This window comes from Pangasianodon hypophthalmus, chromosome 27 (assembly GCF_027358585.1).
Source record: "Pangasianodon hypophthalmus isolate fPanHyp1 chromosome 27, fPanHyp1.pri, whole genome shotgun sequence".
NCBI classification, from domain to species: domain Eukaryota; kingdom Metazoa; phylum Chordata; class Actinopteri; order Siluriformes; family Pangasiidae; genus Pangasianodon; species Pangasianodon hypophthalmus.
In genome coordinates this window covers 787,433-804,932 of record NC_069736.1, presented here as the reverse complement: position 1 = coordinate 804,932, position 17,500 = coordinate 787,433, and the positions used below count along the sequence as shown (strand labels likewise).

Below are 17,500 nucleotides of genomic sequence, written 5' to 3'. Positions count from 1 at the left end.
CTCCCTGTCTTTCTGTCTCACTCTGTCCGTCTCTCTTTCTCTGTCTCTCATTCTGTCTCACTCTCTCCATATGTTCATTTCATTCTCTCTTTCTATTTCTGCCTCTCTATCTATCTGTCTTTCAGACAACAAGAAAAGAGAGACAGAAGAAGAGAGATGGAAAGAAACAGAGACAGAGACATCCAGTCAGCTCCATAATTATTGGCACCCTCTGTCTCATATTTTCAGGCATTATCTTTTTTTTAACCTTACCCAAGGGTGCCAATAATTCTGGAACTGACTAAGAGTAAGAGTGATGGATAGAGAGATTATGAGCATGTGGAAAAAGAGAGGGAGAGAGAAACAGAAACAGAGAAAGAAAGAAAAGTATTTTTATAATATTATCATATCTTCAGTACTCTAACTTAATGTTTGCAAAGAAAGAGAAGTTTAAAGATTGAAAGAGAGAGAAAGAGAGAATGTGAGGTTAGGGTTAGAAGAACGAGAGAATAAAAGGAAAAAAAAGAGGTAAGACGGTGATTAGTTGTAGTCGGATTGATACACACTGATTGTTGTAGGGGGCTTGGCCACGCTTGATCATCAGCAGGTCACATGACCCTCACGTCTGTAGTGTGTATCTCAGTAAGCGTCGCTTCTCTGACACGCCCTCGGACACGCCCTCTTACACCTCGTCTACATTTTATCCTTCTGCGTTTTAAACTCAGAGACGATCTAAAAGAGCGAGCGCTTCCTGGATTGACTTTATTCCGAAGTAAAAAAAAAAAAGCACAAATCCGTTTTTCCTCGCAGGATATAAGGCAAAGTTTTCCCACATGGCGGCGGATTCGGGATCCGCTGCACATCAGCTGCACTTATTCCTCCTGCTCAGTTTATAGACAGCGAATAGAATCTTTCCACGCGCTGTGTACGGGCAGGCCGTAAAAATTACTGACGTGATGGATTCGGATTCACATTCGGAATAAAATCCCAGAGATATTCCGGAAATATTTATATTCCACACCTCCATGTGGAAAACTAATCCCATCTGAACAGGGCTGTATGCAAAAACATGGTCAGAAATGTAAACAATACATTAATTGATTTACTGCTGTTTACTTTCTATATGTGTTAGATTTGCTCTGAGTGTGTGTGTGTGTCCATTAGTGGGGGCGATAATTAAAGACCAGCTCTGTAAACATACTTAACAATGTAAACAGCACTGAACACAGTAACAATACATGATTAAACACATCGTCACACACACACACACACACACACACACGGAAGGAAACATCATCAAAAGAGCGCCAGGAGAGACCAGAACACACATCATCTGTCCTTCCTCCTTTCTTTCATCTCTCTCTTTCTCTTTCTTTCTTTTTCATGCCTGTCCTTAAACATCCACAAATCCATAAACACACTTTCACTTTATCTATAATCTCTTCTCTTTTTTTTCTCTTCTTTCTCTTTTCTCCCTCCATTCTACATCTCTCCTACCCATGATACCCTGCCACGTTGTCATGGCAACAATCAGGCCTTGATAGCTAGGTTGCTAAGCAACCTGCATCAGCCTTAAGAGGAAGATAAAGAATTAAAAGAGAGAGAGAGAGAGAGAGATTGTGTGTGTGTGTGTGTGTGTGTGCGTACATGCGTGTGTGTGTGTCTGTGTGTGTGTATGTGTGTGTGTGTGTGTGTGTGTGTGTGTGTGTGTGTCAGATACAGTAATGTTAAACCTGTAGTGCACTTTGTAGTGAACATGCTACAGATTTGGACGCAGCAGGAACGAACCCCAGGTTGAATCAGAGGTTTTAATGATTTTAACTGATTAATTTTTAACCCGTATTTAAATTTCTAATTAAAATAAATAATTTTTTTTAACAAATAAACGAATGATCTCTAAACTCTATAACCTGACGCTCTGCTGACATTCACTTCATCATCGCTGAATACGATCTGATCTGCATGAAATCCCACAGTTCTGTGTTGTGGGCGGATCTCTCTGCAGAGGTGGACTGAAACCCTGAACTCTGATTGGTCCATTCTGTGTGTGTTTGTGTGTGTGTGTGTGTGTGTGTGTGTGTGTGGTCTGACAGTTACATAAAACTGATGTAGCTGTTATACGCATTCAGTGACTAAATGCATCGAGTTGATGTCTATTTTTATCTGGAACAGTGAATGATTCGGGAAAAGATCCCTCAGTATTACAGAAGACGTTGATTAATTCTCTATAGCAGCAGCTCTGACAGTAGCGCAGGTTTATATTAATGCTCTCATTCTGATACGGTATCGTTTCTATAGTAACAGCTCATTCACAAGGACGTGTACAGCGGACGCTCTGCTGATAATAAACAGATTAAAAAATCGTTGATGCGGTGATGTTTTCTGTAACTTCTTTATTATGTAACATTAATGGAAGGAGTCTCCAGTGTCAGCGCTTTGTAACAGTCAGAGGTAAAACTGTAACTTTAAGTTTTCAGGACAGAGGAGTTTACGCCTCTTTGCGGTTTCTCGGTAACACAACAAGCTACTTTTTTTTTTTTTGTCTTATTAACTTATCGAGAACAGGAACTAACTCATTTCACCAACATTAAATGTAACTATAAATGGATAAAAAAGTAAGACACGTCATTCTTTAATAAATAAGAGGTCGTAGTTGTTGGTAAATTGCTGTAGTGTAAAAGGAATAAAACACTTCAGGATGTGCTTTTACAGGGAAAGAATCCACATCAGGGTGGTAACAGTAACTCCGCTTCATCACACCACAGCCTTGTTGATTATTTTCCTAAAACAGCACAACACACACAGTGTTTAATCCCTGACTTATGAAAGCTTTGTTGTATTTCTAAACACACGGATTCACTGAATCCATACATTAAACTGAGTATGATTCAGTGCTGCAGTGCTAAATCCACCAACACACACACACACACACACACACACACACACACACACACACACACGCTCACACACACACACACACACACGCTCACACACACACACAAACTGCCTACATATCTTACTAATACTCAGGAAAAACAGGTAATTACAGAAGTGACGTGTTGATTACAGACCGCAGCGTTTTACAGTCCAGTCGCTCGCTATGTATAGAAATATATATTAAAAATGCTTTTCTAGTCCAACACACTCACACACACTCACACACACACACACACACTCACACACACTCACACACACACACTGTAATTAGTAGATGCATAATGTAAGATGTATTTCAGTTTTTAATATTAATATTTTTAAGACATCTTTTCACTATGCAGTTCTTTGTTCAACCAAATGCAACTTACATTTGAGTGCAAAAATTTGTGCCCCCTTACTTTGTAATTTAAAAAAAAATTTTTTAAACTTGTTCATCACAAGTACTCTAGAAGAAAGGGGTTCTTTAAGAGTTCCTCGGAGAAATCTGGGCTCTTGGATTCCTGAAAGGTTTTACTTTCTGTTAGAAAAAACGTTTAAATGTTAAAAAATTTTCCGAGCGTGCAACAAAAAATTCAGAATATTATAAATGTCAAAATATTAATACGCACAATTAAAAATAACCTGAAAGATATTTTTCTGACTCTGATATAAATATGAACCTTTATTCCACTTTTTGTTTATATTATATATTTGTTAAAGTGGTACTTTGCTGTGTGTTTTTGTAAATTTCTAGCAGATTTTTATTAAATATTTTTCTTACTCGTGTCTGTATGCTGGATGTCTCTGGGTTTTTTCAGCTTTTTTAAAAAAAATTACTTTTTTTTTAATTTTTACAAATTTATGTGCAGTTAAGAAAGCAAAAGATAAGAGAGGAAAAAGACAGGTAAAAAAAATACATTGAAAGAATAAAATTTTTAAATTAAACACCGAAAAGGAAATAAAGAATTAAAGAGTATTATAATGTCTCTGGATGTTACTGTTGCTAAACGCTCTCCTTAAACACTGAAATCTTTATTTTATTTCTTTCTCCAACTCTATAAACGGTTGATATTTTCTGGTTTAAGGCGTGTGAGAGAGTTTTCCTGCTTCTTACTGACTCTAAACTCAAACCGCTCAAGAAGTGGAAACTTTTCCTGCCCTAAACAAGACACTTAAAGTGAACATGTGGAAGTTTTAATGAGGCGCAAACTGAAATAAATAAACGAATAAATAGAGCATTAAGAAGATGGAGGACAAACTATTGAGCTTGCTAATAAATGGAAAATAAAGAGAATCACTGATGGAAAAATCAGTTGCTGTAATGTTTAGATATAAAAAACAACAAAACAATAAACGAACACGGAATGATGTTTCGCAGATAAACAGTAAAATGCTGTATATCAAACTAAGAAGGGGAGTACAAACTTTTTCACTCATCTTAACTAAGGCTAAGTCAAATCCAGAACAAGTCTTTCTCTCTCTTCTGGGATTTGAACTCCATCACCTCATGGTCACAGTGGGATCTTTAGGAATTTCCTCCTGCAATTCCTCATGCAGCCACCAGGAGGCAGTGAGTTTATTACAGTAGAGAACAGTGATGGCAGACAGAGAGACAGAGAGAGAGAGAGAGAGAGAGAGAGAGAAGAAACTGCTCAGTTCTTTAATAGTGTCTGTAATGATGTTAATGATGGGGTTTGTGGACGGAAGGCTTCCTCCTGCACCTCTCTGTTCACACTCGAGCTGAAGCTGCTGCGACTCACGTCTTACACACATCGACAAATCACTTTAAAAAAACACTAAAGTAAAAGTTAACAGCAGCAGGAGACGGGAAATAAATACACATAAAGAGTTAGTGTTTACACAAACAGAGATCTTACTCAGTGTTTTACTCAGTGGCTTAAATTCCCACTGAGCGCAAACTCTCGCTCCAAAACGTCACCATGAACAATACACAGATTTACACTCTGTTACTCATTAGCAAAAAAATATTTATCCAAAAATTATTCAGTGATTTAAGGATATTAACTGTTAACTAATATTTAAATAATAATAATCATCATCATCATCATCATAATTATATATATATATATATATATATATGATATCCTTTTCTTCTAATTATTATATTCTCTAAGTCAGTAATATTTCTGGACATGGACAATTTTTATTCCATATTGTCAGGGATTTGTAAAGGAGGCGGATGCAAGTGACATATATATAAAAAAACAATTAAAACTGTGAAAACAAGAACCATAAATATCAACTGTGGATACGAGGCAAAAACCCTACAGACTTTAAGCGACACTGAGACACACGACAACAAACGACAGACAACAATTACACCAGAACTAATCAATACACAGATTTATACTCTATTACTCATTAGCAAAAATATTTCATCCAAAAATTATTCAGTGATTTAGAGATATTAACTAATACTTAAATAATAATCATCATCATCATCATCATCATAATAATATCTTTTTCTTCTTATTATTATATTCTCTATATCAGTAATATTTCTGGACCTGGACGGTTTTATTTTTATTCCATATTGTCAGGGATTTGTAGAGGAGGCAGATGCAAGTGCTGATTATTTATAATGTGACGTTTAAAAAAAAAAACTATTAAAACTGTAAAAACAAGAACCATAAACGAGGCAAATACCCCACAGACACTAGGCGATAAACAGACAACAGACAACCATTACACCAGAAAGTCTGTCCAGGAGAAGCTGAAAAACTGAGACTTAAATACAGGTGCTAATGAAGGTGAAACAGGAAACAGGTGTGAGTGATTAGTGACATGTGATGTGCCAGGGCTGATGGGTAATGTAGTTCTCAGGGAGGTTGTCCTCACCACCGTCACCACTGACTCATTCATTAGAGATAAATTCATACATTTAAAATTTATATCCTGAATTTGTAGATTTCTGTAAAGCTGCTTTGTGACGATGTCCATTGTTAAAAGCGCTATACAAATAAAACTGAATAGAATTGAATTGTGTAGTTTTGTGCTCATTGTCGCTACCATGACACATATAATAGCTTTATATCTTCTTTTAATTATTATTATTTTTTCATTATTTCATTCTTTATCTCATTATTAGTTATTTGATTATTAGCACTGTGTGCTGTCTCAGTGTCGCCATTTTATACATAAAATTATTTCACGAAATTGCAGAATAAGACTGTGATTTTAAAAAAAAATCAAATTGAAATTATTTCATCATCATGAATTACTTCTAATGTCCAAACTCCGCCTTCAGACTTTAAGCCACGCCCCCTGCCTGAGTCTGACACCAGGCTCTGTGCTGAAGAAGAAAGATTTTACTCTGTGTCTGATTTTCTATCTTTTTTACTTCGTTTTGTTCGTGTTTATAGACAACAGCGTGTCACACCGAGTGAGAAAACACATCAACAATTCACACACACGCACACACACACACACACACACACACACACACATTTACTGCACCATGCTAAACATTAACTGTTAGCTGCATTAGCCTCGCAGTGTGAGACTGAACCCTTACTGATCTTTATAAACGCTCTGCAGCACATCGTCACTTTAATCGTATACAGATCAATCACAGTGCACTGAGTGTGGATTAATAAAGTGTGTAATTCTGCATCATGCATTAATAAACAGCTATAAATACCTCGCTGACTCGCAACACACACACATACACACACACACACACACATACACACACACCTCCTGTCCTCCTCTCTGTTCATACTAACACATGACGTAACGCTCGTCATGTAGAATTTAAAACAACATGTGTACACGGCACAGAAGGACGCCGAGGACACGACTGTAAACGCTAGTGATGTGTCGTTCATGAGTCGACTCTTTGAACTGACTCTTTGAATCGAACCTTGAGATCTGACTTGCATCTACGAGCCATTTTCTTCTTCTTCTTCTTCTTCTTCGTCTTGTTATTTGTTGTGTAAATGTAGGCAGTACCGTTGCTATGGCAGCGGAATTTACTTAGTATGCTTCCCTGATCATCTCTTTAACATCTGAGCTGTTCATTAACATGAACTGATTCATCTCCAGTAACATGAGGTTTAAATTTGTGAATTCGTAACTCAAATACTTTTTTTACTTGACCATGGTTCTGATTAGACACAACACTGAAACGACTCCTACGTCACAAACTATTGGTAAAAATCGTATCACAAACTGTTTCTCATTCACAACAAAATGGCCGTGAGTCGTTTGGGAGCCAAATGAGTCGACTCTTATTGTTGAGTTGATTCAAGAGTTCTGACTCACTGGAAAGAGCCAGAATTCATTCAAACATGAACGTTTGTGTCACACCTCTCTCTCTCTCTCTCTCTCTCTCTCTCTATATATATATATATATATATATATATATATTTCTCTCTCTCTCTCTCTCTCTCTGTCTGTCTGTCTTTCTATCTCACTCTGTCTCTCTCCATTTCTTTCTCTCTTTCTCTCTCTCTCTCTCTGTTTCTCTTTCTATTTCTCTCTGTCTCTCTTTCTCTCTCTGTCTGTCTCTCTCTGTCTATCTTTCTATCTCACTCTGTCTCTATTTCTCTCTCTGTCTTTCTATCTCGCTCTGTCTCTCTCTATTTCTCTCTCTCTCTCTGTCTGTCTGTCTTTCTATCTCACTCTGTCTCTCTCCATTTCTTTCTTTCTCTCTCTCTATTTCTCTCTGTCTTTCTATCTCACTCTGTCTCTCTCTATTTCTCTCTCTCTCTCTGTTTCTCTTTCTATTTCTCTCTGTCTGTCTCTCTCTGTCTATTTATATATTTCTATTTTTATATATATATGTGTGTGTGTGTCTTTCTCTCCATCTCTCTCTCTCTTTCTCTCTTCATCTTCATCTCCATCCTTTCATCACTGAGAGAGAGAGAGAGACCATATTTGAGTATTCAAGGAACATCTGGAGAAGCAAAGTGAAAGGGAGAGACTGTGTGTGTGTGTGTGTGTGTGTGTGTCCTAAGGCCATTCATGTGATCATGACTTCCTGTTTAACTCCCACTGTAATTTAGAGGCTCTACATTAATTATTACAGCAGCGTGAGCAACGTTTGACATTTTCATTTCCTTTAAACTCTTTTTATCTCATCCACTCAGAACGTCAAACGCCCGAAACACACCAACTTAACACACTGCAGCTCTCTAGTAATGTTAGCAAGAGCGCTAGTGCTTAGCATGCTGTCCTGAGTGTGTGTGTATGTGTGTGTGTGTGTGTGTGAAATCTAATCATAGTTTGTGCAATACCTCTGCATCGAAATCAACATTACTGCAGTGTGTGTGTGTGTGTGTGTGTGTGTGTGTGTCTGTATGATGCAACTCATGTCTTACCGTGGTCTGTAGATTTGTGTGTGTGTGTGTGTGTGTGTGTGCAAGAGATAAAGAGAGAAAGGAATGCCATGCCCGGAAAGTGTGCATGTGCGGTGTATAAATATGGTGGGTGCACCTCTGCAGTGTGTGTGTGTGTGTGTGTGTGTGTGTGTGTGTGGGTTCTATGCAACAAAAGGCTGAAGGTTGATGTATGCGTGTAGGAGAGGAATAATGAGCGAGAGAGAGAGAGACAGAGAGAGACAGACAGATAGAAGGAGTGAGACAGAGAGAGAGACAGATAGAGAGAGAGACTGAGAGGGACAGATACAGATAAAGAGAGAGACAGAGAGAGAGAAAGACAGATAGAGAGAAAGACAGATAGAGAGAGAGAGAAAGACAGCTAGAGAAAGACAGACAGATAGAGAGACAGATGCAGAGAAAGACAGATAGAAAGAAAGACAGATAGAGAGAGAGAGAAAGACAGCTAGAGAAAGACAGATACAGAGAGACACAGATAGAGAGAGACAGATAAAGAAAGACAGCTAGAGAAAGACAGATACAGAGAGACACAGATAGAGAGAAAGACAGATAAAGAGAGAGAAAGACAAATAAAGAGAGAGAAAGACAGATAGAGAAAGACAGACCGAGAGAGAGAGAGATAGATAGAGAGAGAAAGACAGATAGAAAAAGACAGACAGAGAGAAACAGAGACAGGAAGAGAGATAGAGAGAAAGAGAGATAGAGAGAGAAAGACAGATAGAGAGGGAGAGAGTTCAGTTCCTATTGTCTTGCTCTGTCATATGTTGCTTTGGAAAAACAAAACTACTTTGTCATGCCAATAAAGCACACACACTGAACTGAAATTGAATTGATACAGAGAGAGAAATTCTGTGTGTGTGTGTGTGTGTGTGTGTTATAGAGTGTGAAAAAAGTAATGAGTTACTGCTACCTGGGCTTGGGTTATCACATTAACATTAGCTAACTAGCATAAAGTTTAACGCAGCTCTTAGCACGCTAACTCTGCTAGCAAGGTGTGTGTTCGTGTTACAGGACGTTACTGTGTTTAGTGTTAAGCTTTTTTTTTGTTTTCACTCGAGTGTCCACTGCCACGTTAGCTAACAAAATGAATGTGCTACGCTAAGCTAATGTGAATGCTCTTAGCATGCTAAAGCTGCTCTTAGCATGCTAAAGCTGTTACTAAGACATGTGTTAATGTAGCAGAATGTTAGCGTGCTAATGTTTGTGTAGTACAATGGAGCAAGAATATTGCTAGCATAGCAGAGCAGAAGGGGCAATTAGCTGCTCTGTGTGTGTGTGTGTGTGTGTGTGTGTGTGTGTGTGTGTGTGTGTGTGTGATGTGGCGAGAGCTGGTTATATCTCAGCTGCAGGATCAGATTCTGGTATTGAAGGACGTTTGAAGGACGTTACACCGAGACTGACATCATCATTAACACGAGTGAGGAGGTGAAGAGAAGAATCAGTGAAAACCTCCTCAGCGTCATCACGACTACAGCACACTTCAATTACACAAGTGCTTTATAAAGTTTATTACAAAAAGAAAAGAAAAACAGGATCCACAGAGCAGATCTCACTGAAACTCTGACTGACTGAACTCAGGACAGAACACGAGAAGGAGGAGAAGAAGAGAAGAGAAATGAAGAAGATTAAGAAAAAGACAAAAGAAGAAGAATAAAAAAGAAGGAAAAGAAGAAGAAAATAAAAATGAAGAGAAGACAAAGATTAAGAAGAAGAAGAGAAAAGATGAAAAATAAAACAGAAGGAAGGGGAGAAGAATAAGAAGAAAAAAATTAAAAAGAAGAGAAAAGAAGAAGAAAAAAGAAGAAGAAGAAGAAGAAAATGATGAAAAATAAAACAGAAGGAAGGGGAGAAGAAGAAGAAGAGAAAAGAAGAGACAAGAAATGAAGAAGATTAAGAAGAAGACAAAAGAAGAAGAATAAAAAAGAAGGAAAAGAAGAATGAAAATTAAAAAGAAGAGAAAAGAAGAAGAAAAAGAGAAATAAAGAAGAAAAAGAATAGAAAAGAAAAAGAATAAAAAGGAAGGAAAAGAAGAAAATTATGAAGAGAAAAGAAGACAAAGATTAAGAAGAGAAAAGACGAAAAATAAAAAAGAAGGAAGAAAAGAAAAAGAAGAAGTAAAAGAAGAAAAAGGAAGAAAATAAAGAAGCAGAAAATGATGAAGAGAAATGAAAAAAAGAAGAAGAAGGGAAATGAAGAAGAAGAAAAAGAAGAGAAAATAAGAAAAGAGAAATGAAGAAGATTAAGAAGAAGAAGAAGAAGAAGAAGAGAAAAGATGAAAAATAAAAATGAAGAAATAGAAGAAGAAAAAGAAGAAGAGGAGGAAGAAGGGAAATGAAGAAAATGAACATGCAGAAAATGATGAAAGGAAAGGAAGAAGAGGAAGAAGAAAAAGAGAAACAAGAAAAAAGAAATGGACAAAAAGAAGAGAAAGGAAAATTAAGAAGAAGAAGAAGAGAAAAGAAGGAAAAAAGTAAAATGATGACAAAGAGGAAGAAGAGGATGAAGACAAAGTAAAAAAAACAACAAGAAGAAGAAAAGTAAAACAAATAATAAGAAAAAAGGAATGAAATAAGAAGAAAAAGGAAAATTATTATTATTAATAATAATAATAATAGAAAGGAAAAAGAATGAGAAGAATAAACAGGAAAATGAAGAAGACTTAAAAAAGGACAAACAGACAGACAGACAGAAAGAAGGCAGTGGTGTGTCCTTGACTGGAGATCAAATACCAAAATATGACCCCTTACACACACACACACACTCACACACACACACACACACACACACACACTCTGCAGTAAGAGCCAGATTGCACTGATTTGGTGAACACCAGGGGAGGTGTTCAGTTTCTCCCGGCTTAAAGTAATAGAACTCTCTCCACACACACACACACACACACACACACACACACACACACACACACACTCTCTCTCTCTCTCTCTCTCTCACACACACACACACACACACACACACACACACACCCCCGCGGCAGCTAATTACCTCCTCTGCTCTGCTATGTTAGCAATATTCTTGCTCCACTGCACTCAACATGCCACTGCGCTACACTAACTTTAGCACGCTAACGTTACATTAACACACACCTCAGTCACAGCATCCTAAGAATGGCGCTAACATTCAAACTAGCCTAGCTTTCTGTAACACAAATGCTCGAAGCATACTTAACTAGCATGCTAAGAGCGCTGTTTAGCTAATGTATGATCATCCAAGCCCAAGTGGAAAGCAGTACGCTATTAAGCGGCTAGCACATCTGACCAAATTCAACTCATTAGCTAACTCGAGTTAAAATGGAAAACGTTATCACTAAGACCGAATACGACACACACACAGCGCTAACAACACGCTAATGATAAAGCTAACAGCCAGACTAGCCGAGCTACAGATTTAGTTCTACTCATAGCACACTAAGAGCTAACAGGATGCTAACGTTAATGCTAACACTAACACATTAACAGCACACTAACTTAGCGGAATCAACTAATCAACTAATGAACCAGAAAAAAAATGTCAAACCCTGAATTATTAGCTTGAACGATGCCAGTTTGCTCATGCTAGTATAGCAAGCTAGATTTACCACCCAAATATTGCTAACAATCATGCTAGCTTAGTCGATGATGTGATGCTAACTCTAGCATGATTTTTATGCTAATGAATAATGAACTGCTGATGTGCTGAAGCAGCATGGAGTGTGACAGTGTGCTAATGTTACAGCGCATGCTAACATGCTAGCTGTCTGGTGGTGTGTGAGAAAGCAGCGCACATCTGCTGACATTCACTAAGCTAACATCCCCGAGCATGTATTATTCATCTGTAATGAAGGGAGCAAGAGAGCGAGAGAAACAGAGACAGACAGAGAAAGAGTGAGTGAGAGAGAGAGAAAGAGACAGAGAGTAAATTGGGTTAGAAAATAAAGCATGAATGGAGAGAAAGATAAAATGATAAAAGAGAGGAGGATGAAAGTGAAGGTCAGGAAACACGAGGGAGGATCGGATTATTGGATTGATTTTAATGGTGGAAAGAAAATGACAGAGAGAGAGAGAGAGAGAGAGAGAGAGAGAGAGAGACTCTGTACAAACACACACTCATTGTCATATGCAAAGATACAGGAAAGCACTAGACTAGTGGATTATTCCTCACACTTCAGTATTCAGTAAATGTCAGTGTTCCACACACTCATTCCACAGTTTTCCACACATCTCTGTATTCAGTTCACTTCAGTATTCCGCACACTTCAGTATTCCAAACACTTCAGTATTCCATACACTTCAGTATTCTATACACTTCAGTATTCCATACACTTCAGTATTCCAAACACTTCAGTATTCTATACACTTCAGTATTCAGTACACTTCAGTATTCCAAACACTTCAGTATTCTATACACTTCAGTATTCTATACACTTCAGTATTCCAAACACTTCAGTATTCTATACACTTCAGTATTCAGTACACTTCAGTATTCCATACACTTCAGTATTCCGCACACTTCAGTATTCTATACACTTCAGTATTCAGTACACTTCAGTATTCCATACACTTCAGTATTCTATACACTTCAGTATTCCGCACACTTCAGTATTCCAAACACTTCAGTATTCTATACACTTCAGTATTCCCCACACTTCAGTATTCCAAACACTTCAGTATTCAGTACACTTCAGTATTCCATACACTTCAGTATTCCATACACTTCAGTATTCCGCACACTTCAGTATTCTATACACTTCAGTATTCAGTACACTTCAGTATTCCATACACTTCAGTATTCCATACACTTCAGTATTCAGTACACTTCAGAATTCAGTACACTTCAGTATTCCGCACACTTCAGTATTCCGCACACTTCAGTATTCAGTACACTTCAGTATTCCGCACACTTCAGTATTCTATACACTTCAGTATTCTATACACTTCAGTATTCTATACACTTCAGTATTCCATACACTTCAGTATTCTATACACTTCAGTATTCCGCACACTTCAGTATTCTATACACTTCAGTATTCCATACACTTCAGTATTCCATACACTTCAGTATTCCGCACACTTCAGTATTCAGTACACTTCAGTATTCTATACACTTCAGTATTCTATACACTTCAGTATTCAGTACACTTCAGTATTCTATACACTTCAGTATTCCGCACACTTCAGTATTCCATACACTTCAGTATTCTATACACTTCAGTATTCAGTACACTTCAGTATTCTATACACTTCAGTATTCTATACACTTCAGTATTCAGTACACTTCAGTATTCTATACACTTCAGTATTCTATACACTTCAGTATTCTATACACTTCAGTATTCCATACACTTCAGTATTCTATACACTTCAGTATTCAGTACACTTCAGTATTCTATACACTTCAGTATTCTATACACTTCAGTATTCTATACACTTCAGTATTCCATACACTTCAGTATTCTATACACTTCAGTATTCTATACACTTCAGTATTCTATACACTTCAGTATTCAGTACACTTCAGTATTCTATACACTTCAGTATTCTATACACTTCAGTATTCAGTACACTTCAGTATTCTATACACTTCAGTATTCCGCACACTTCAGTATTCCATACACTTCAGTATTCCATACACTTCAGTATTCCGCACACTTCAGTATTCAGTACACTTCAGTATTCCACACATTTCAGTATTCCACACATTTCAGTATTCCGCACACTTCAGTATTCCGCACACTTCTGTATTCCACACAATTCAGTATTCCATACACTTCAGTATTCCTCACAATTCAGTATTCCGCACGCTTCCGTATTCCGCACGCTTCAGTATTCCACAAGCTTCAGTATTTCACACACTTCAGTATTTCGCACACTTCAGTATTCCACACACTTCTGTATTCCACACACTTCAGTATTCCACACACTTCAGTATTCCTCACACTTCAGTATTCCGCACGCTTCAGTATTCCGCACACTTCAGTATTCCCTACATTTCAATATTCCACACACTTCAGTATTCCACACATTTCAGTTTTCCGCACACTTCAGTATTTACTACACTTCAGTATTCCTCACACTTCAGTATTCCACACACTTCAGTATTTTGCACACTTCAGTATTCTTCATACTCACACTTCAGTATTCCATACACTTCAGTATTCCATACACTTCAGTATTCCGCACGCTTCAGTATTCCACACACTTCAGTATTCAGTACACTTCAGTATTCCACACATTTCAGTATTCCACACATTTCAGTATTCCGCACACTTCAGTATTCCGCACACTTCTGTATTCCACACAATTCAGTATTCCATACAATTCAGTATTCCTCACAATTCAGTATTCCGCACGCTTCCGTATTCCGCACGCTTCAGTATTCCACAAGCTTCAGTATTTCACACACTTCAGTATTTCGCACACTTCAGTATTCCACACACTTCTGTATTCCACACACTTCAGTATTCCACACACTTCAGTATTCCTCACGCTTCAGTATTCCGCACGCTTCAGTATTCCGCACACTTCAGTATTCCCTACATTTCAATATTCCACACACTTCAGTATTCCACACATTTCAGTTTTCCGCACACTTCAGTATTTACTACACTTCAGTATTCCTCACACTTCAGTATTCCACACACTTCAGTATTCCTCACAATTCAGTATTCCGCATGCTTCAGTATTCCGCACACTTCATTATTCCGCACACTTCAGTATTCCGCACACTTCAGTATTCCCTACATTTCAATATTCCACACACTTCAGTATTCCCTACATTTCAATATTCCTCGCACTTCAGTATTCCACACACTTCAGTATTCTTCATACTCACACTTCAGTATTCCACACACTTCAGTATTCCCTACATTTCAATATTCCACACACTTAGGTATTCCGCACACTTCAGTATTCCGCACACTTCAGTGTTCCGCACACTTCAGTATTCCGCACACTTCAGTATTCCCTACATCTCAGTATTCCACACACTTCAGTATTCCGCACACTTCAGTATTCCGCACGCTTCAGTATTCCTCACACTTCAGTATTCCTCACACTTCAGTATTCCTCACACTTCAGTATTCCACACACTTCAGTATTCCCTACATCTCAGTATTCCCTCACACTTCAGTATTCCACACACTTCAGTATTCCACACACTTCATTATTCCTCACACTTCATTATTCCTCACACTTCAGTATTCCTCACACTTCAGTATTCCGCACATTTCAGTATTCCGCACACTTCAGTATTCCTCACACTTCAGTATTCTATACACTTCAGTATTTACTACACTTCAGTATTCCACACACTTCAGTATTCCGCACACTTCAGTATTCCTCACACTTCAGTATTCCACACACTTCAGTATTCCTCACACTTCAGTATTTACTACACTTCAGTATTCCTCACACTTCAGTATTCCTCACACTTCAGTATTTACTACACTTCAGTATTCCGCACACTTCAGTATTCCGCACACTTCAGTATTCCTCACACTTCAGTATTCCACACACTTCAGTATTTACTACACTTCAGTATTCCGCACACTTCAGTATTCCGCACACTTCAGTATTTACTACACTTCAGTATTCCTCACACTTCAGTATTCCACACATTTCAGTATTCCGCACACTTCAGTATTCCGCACATTTCAGTATTCCGCACACTTCAGTATTCCACACATTTCAGTATTCCGCACACTCAATTATTCCGCACACTTCAGTATTCCGCACACTCAATTATTCCGCACACTTCAGTGTTCTGCACACTTCAGTATTCCTCACACTTCAGTATTTACTACACTTCAGTATTCCGCACACTTCAGTATTCCCTCACACTTCAGTATTCCGCACATTTCAGTATTCCGCACACTTCAGTATTCCACACACTTCATAAACATTTCAGTATATTTTCTGATGTATATCAGTTTTAAATGCAGATGAACCACCAATTCAGACACAGAGTATCAAATTCTATATTTGTGTATAGTATTCCTCACACTTCAGTATTCCACACACTTCAGTATTTACTACACTTCAGTATTCCGCACACTTCAGTATTCCGCACACTTCAGTATTTACTACACTTCAGTATTCCTCACACTTCAGTATTCCACACACTTCAGTATTCCTCACACTTCAGTATTCCTCACACTTCAGTATTTACTACACTTCAGTATTCCGCACACTTCAGTATTCCGCACACTTCAGTATTCCTCACACTTCAGTATTCCGCACACTTCAGTATTCCGCACACTTCAGTATTTACTACACTTCAGTATTCCGCACACTTCAGTATTTACTACACTTCAGTATTCCGCACATTTCAGTATTCCGCACACTTCAGTATTCCACACATTTCAGTATTCCGCACACTCAATTATTCCGCACACTTCAGTATTCCTCACAATTCAGTATTTACTACACTTCAGTATTCCGCACACTTCAGTATTCCGCACACTTCAGTATTCCTCACACTTCAGTATTCCTCACACTTCAGTATTCCACACACTTCAGTATTTACTACACTTCAGTATTCCGCACACTTCAGTATTCCGCACACTTCAGTATTTACTACACTAAAGTATTCCTCACACTTCAGTATTCCACACACTTCAGTATTCCTCACACTTCAGTATTTACTACACTTCAGTATTCCGCACACTTCAGTATTCCGCACACTTCAGTATTCCGCACACTTCAATATTCCGCACACTTCAGTATTCCTCACACTTCAATATTCCACACACTTCAGTATTCCTCACACTTCAGTATTCCACACACTTCAGTATTCCGCACACTTCAGTATTCCTCACACTTCAGTATTCCACACACTTCAGTATTCCGCACACTTCAGTATTCCACACACTTCAGTATTCCTCACACTTCAGTATTCCACACACTTCAGTATTTACTACACTTCAGTATTCCGCACACTTCAGTATTCCGCACACTTCAGTATTTACTACACTAAAGTATTCCTCACACTTCAGTATTCCTCACACTTCAGTATTTACTACACTTCAGTATTCCGCACACTTCAGTATTCCGCACACTTCAGTATTCCGCACACTTCAATATTCCACACACTTCAGTATTCCTCACACTTCAATATTCCACACACTTCAGTATTCCTCACACTTCAGTATTCCACACACTTCAGTATTTACTACACTTCAGTATTCCACACACTTCAGTATTCCGCACATTTCAGTATTCCGCACATTTCAGTATTCCGCACACTTCAGTATT

The 17,500-nt window shown here is 38.0% G+C and overlaps 1 protein-coding gene across 1 annotated transcript in view; it reads right to left on the bottom strand.

Annotated features, from left to right (window-relative positions):
- The window catches only part of LOC113531412 (disks large homolog 4), a 92,167-nt gene that overhangs the window by 65,030 nt on the left and 9,637 nt on the right, over positions 1 to 17,500 (bottom strand). The gene's annotated exons all lie outside the window — the stretch shown is intronic.